Genomic DNA, 4,564 nt, shown 5'->3' on the forward strand with positions numbered 1-4,564 from the left:
TGGGCACCAAAGCCAAACGTGACCCCAAGCAGCAGGATTAGGACTGTTTGGGGCCTCAAGGACAGGTACAGCATCACCAGCCTCCTAATCTTCAGGCGACATGGCTTGATCTTAGTCTTCATTCCTGTGAACCGTCCAGAGCAGCCTGACCAGCAAGGAAAGATTCCGGAGGAATCCAGGGCGCTTCCGGTGACATGGGAGAAGGTGCCCTGAGGGGACCAAGGAGCACTGGGAAGGCAAGGCTGTCTCCTGGAGGGCAGCAGGCCAGCCCGCATTGTGCAGGCAACAAAAACTAAAGGGTCTTAACAAAGAGACAACCGGAAGTACACAAAATGTGGAGGAGATAAGGAGGTATTAGGTGCAAAATAAAGAAGTAACTGTATATTGTCCAAAGATACATTAAGTGAAGAAATGTATCTTTGGATCAGTATGCGATGTATGACTTGATCTGTACTAAGGAAAACAACTTGTATAAGAATATATTTGAACACGCATATGTGCACACAGGGTAACAGGCATATGTGCAGACAATTCAAAAAAGATAATCAAGTACCGCAAATTTTGTTTTTCTTCAGGAGCTAGAGTGATCAGAGACCATTTATATCTATTTTATAAATCTATGTAGTATAGTATCCCTTTAACAAAAAATAAAAAGTTCGACATTTTGTGTATTTTTTTAAATGTTGGGGTACAAATATACACCGACACCTTTATGTAACCTCAGTGCAAAAATCACATAAATATGTACATATAAATATGTATGCAATTTCCACTTAATCATAAGAAATGAAGTACCTCACACACAGGAATCAGCACAGAAAGCTGGAATGTTCTTGAATGTGTATTAAATCACCTGGAAGCTTTCATGACAGAGATTCTAGGGCCTTATCTCAAGCGCCTGATTGAGTAGATCTGCATTCAGAATTGAGAAGACGCGTTTCCAATGAGTCTCCAGGTGACACTGATAGTGAAGGTTCAAGGACCAAAGTATGACAACTAGAGTCGTATGAAGTTCTCCCTGGTTCCAAGCCTAAGCCCACCAAGGCAGACATTTGCAGGCTCCAAGAACAGATCTAAGTTTTCTTACCCACATCCCCTGAGTGTGTCTGCAGTGATCGAAGCAGATAAATGGCCAACTGGACTTGAGTCTCAGGCCCCTCACTGCTGTTGAATCCTGTGAGAGCTACATGCACCCAAACCAACAGTTTCTCCTGTCCCACGTTTATTCCAAATATACCTACATGGCTCAATTCCTTGCTTATCAGGCGGGACCGCCTTACTGTAACACACAACACTACATGTCACCTCCCCATTTCTGGGCATAGTCACCTTCTCTCTTTCATATCATCTTTATCTGTGATATTGTATAGCGCTTAAGGAAATACTTTACAAAATGGATTTCATGGGCGCCATGTCAGTAATGTCAACTTGCACATAAGGGGAACATTCGAAGGGTGTGACTGGAACATCCCAAACCACGGAAACAGCTCCCACTTTGCAGGGGCCGATAAGCACGAGCATCCCACCTCGTAAGGTCCATAGAAGCTGAACACCTGAAATGATGTTCAAGCCTGACCGAGAGCATCGCTGACGGCGCACTGAGAGCCGAAGACTGACCTTCTGACCCACGTAGCCACTGGCTTGGGACCGATGCACAGCCATCCGTGTCGCCAGTGAACAGAGCTTGCCTTGGAGATGCTAAGGACTTTCGCCCATAAGACTCTACTTCCTCTCTCTAAGTGTTGTGTGTTAACCTGTGTGGGTACCCACTTGGTTATTCTGAGAATGAAGGAGTTAAGAGAGTTGGGCCCTTGTTCCCTGGCACGTATGAAGACATTGGCTGGGAAGAGGAGCTGCAAACAGCCGCTCCCACAGACCTTGTTTGTGCTTACCCCGGGTATTTGCCCTAAGGGTTGCACGCAAGCCAAGGCGCCCCCACCCTGCACACAGGAAGGGGCTGAAGAGTGAGTGAGATGCACGCACTGACCTTCCTCGGGGACAAGCAGAACAAGAACGATCGGTGCAGGGACAAGGAACTCAAAGAATGAGGCTAAGATGAGGACACTGGAAGTAAGATAGGGACAGGAGCCAAGTGCCAGCCTTTAAAAATAAAACGCTGACAGCTCTCGAGGCTGCAGTCTTTTACCCTGTCTGTGTCTGTGTGTCTTCTGTGTTCATTCTCTCTTACCCAATTCACAGGAACCACAACAGAGAATGTTCCGCTCAATAAACCTGGCGTGAAATGACACAAACGCATCAAAGGGTGTTACCTCGGCGGCCACTTTTCTCTCTTTCGACAGATATTGTGATTTACAACAAGAAATATATTTATTTGGTCTTCGTCTCCATTTCTGGCAGAGAGCTCCTAAAACCTTTGCAACTTCCTAAGTGATAACAGTAATAACGTCTTGATATTCATAACAAACTCCTTTCAACCACACCTGAGTTTATGTTGATGAGATATAAATTTTGGAAAGCACCTGAGTGATGCAGGACAGGGCAAATTTCCCCGAGTGGGAGGAGACCAAACCCCACGCCAAGAGAAGAGGGTCCTTTTGCGGAGAATGTAGAAAGAATTCAACATACACGCCAAAGTTAGAGTCAAAAGGAAAGTTTATTAGAAAAGGGGTAACACTCCATAGAGCCTGGTCTCCTCTCAGAGACAGAGAGGGACCCCGAGTGTTCAGGGAATTCAGCATATACATTATTCTTTAGTTCCCGTGTGTTACACTTTAAAGACTTTGTTTACCTATTTCCTTCGATATGGACATACAGTGAGGGAGGGGAAAGGGAAGAGTATGTAGGCTGAAAGGCCCGCTGGCATTTCCCAGCCTTCAGCCACAGGGAATGAATGTTTTTATTTTGCGTAGGGCACCACTTAAAGACACTGTGGTTCCGATTTCCCCTTCCACAGGTGTAGGGAATGGGTTGTTAGCAATCCCAGCAGAAATCTTCCTTTGTGCTGCAGGTGTTCTCCTGGCCCAGCTGCGGGGCTGATCAGCATATTGCAGTCTCTGAATGTAGCTTGTTTAACATTTTAATTTCTTGCCTCTTCCCTACTTCGGAAGGATGAGGGCTAGTTGCCAGGGGGAACTAACCAAGTAATTGGAGGGTTGGAGCTTTCCGTTCTACTCCCCTGACTTCTAGGAAAGGCTGGGTGGCTGGAGGTTAAATCAATGACCATTGACCAAAATTTATCAATCGTGGATATATAATGAAGCCTCCATAACAATTCAAAAGGATGGGGTTCAGAGAGCTTCCAAGTTGGTGAACATGTGGAGATGCGAGGAGGATGGTGCACTCAGAGAGGGCATGGAAGCACTTCACCCCTTCCCACGTAGCTTGCCCTATCCATCTCTTCTTTTGTAAATAGAATACATCTATTCTTTTGTAATAAACTGGTAATCGAGAACATAAAAATGTTCCTATGAGTTCATTGAGCTGCTCCAGCAAATTAGTTTAACTCGAGGAGGCGGTTATAGGAATCTCTGATTTATAGTGTTTAAAATAAAATTCAACCAAGTAAACTTAAAGCTTAAGTGAATGGGCAGCAGCCCATGTAACAATTTAAAGGATGCTCCAAATGATACAAAATGGAAGATTTTTATAAGCAGAAAGAGGGTGGGAATAAGAAGTTAAAAGAGTGGATTATTTCAGGCAAAGTCACCTACCCTTAGAGGAAGTCAAGGATCTTTTTAGAAAAGTTTTATGGGAAGCAGGGTAGAGCAAGGGAGCTATTAATGAAAGACAGGGTATTTTGGGGTCAGGACACCTTTTCTTTAGAAGAAAAGACTTGGAAGAGTTTTTGTGTTTGTTTGTTTGTTTGTTTTTATCATGCAGATTGCCTCTTTCTGTAGGGGCGTGGGGGCTGGAGAGGGTGCACGATAGATTACCTTAAAAGTGCTTGGCTAGAAAATCTCAAACTGGCTGATAAAAATGATGTTTCTGGGAGAGGTTCAAACCGCAATTAGATCAAATATTAAACCACGTTTCATATAAAGGGCTTTCAGCATGAGTGGTCATTTTGGGCCTGCCACTGAATATTTAACAATAGCTAGTTGGTGGGAAGCACAAATAACCATCTCGACTTGTGACTGGCATCTGAAATAGGGAGTTGCAGAGTTGTGGGACTGAGTCCCTAACTTACCTTCAGGTAGGTAGCATCAGAATTGAGTTTATGGCGTAGTTAGCAACGCGCAAAGCCCCTCCCTGGTGGTAAGAGCACAACTTTACAGGATCCCTCCTGTGGCAAAGAGTCTGGTGGTTTAGGATAGAGACCTCCCTTCCCACCGGCTCCAGAGCGTTGGGAACTACGTTACCCAGAAGGCCCTGCGCGGAGTTGAGCCGTAAACCATCGTGATGAAAGCATTTCCGTGCGATTTCATCCCATTAGGGCGGGACTTCCGTTCTCCTCCTGCTGGCGGCCATTCTTCCTGCTCTAAGTCTGTTCTGGCTCCGATGGCTGGGTAGGAATCCAGGTGCCGCACCCAGAACGTGTGACGGAGTCGTGATCCCCGTCCAGCCGCACGGACGCGGGTCTGAGGCTTTCGACGCCACCCCGGGG

At 45.7% G+C, this 4,564-nt stretch overlaps 1 protein-coding gene across 4 annotated transcripts in view; it reads left to right on the forward strand.

Moving 5' to 3' along the window:
- Window positions 1-1,402, forward strand: part of LOC105309040 (putative uncharacterized zinc finger protein 814) — a 29,495-nt gene extending 28,093 nt beyond the window's left edge. For all 4 annotated transcript variants that reach the window (XM_023525980.1, XM_011385124.2, XM_011385125.2 and 1 more), the window contains one exon: window positions 1,394-1,402. The gene's annotated coding sequence lies outside the window, so the exon portion shown is untranslated. The remainder of the gene's footprint in view (window positions 1-1,393) is intronic.
- The last annotated feature ends 3,162 nt before the right edge of the window (window positions 1,403-4,564 follow it).

The sequence above is a fragment of the Pteropus vampyrus genome, unplaced genomic scaffold, assembly GCF_000151845.1.
Source record: "Pteropus vampyrus isolate Shadow unplaced genomic scaffold, Pvam_2.0 Scaffold661, whole genome shotgun sequence".
Lineage (NCBI taxonomy): Eukaryota > Metazoa > Chordata > Mammalia > Chiroptera > Pteropodidae > Pteropus > Pteropus vampyrus.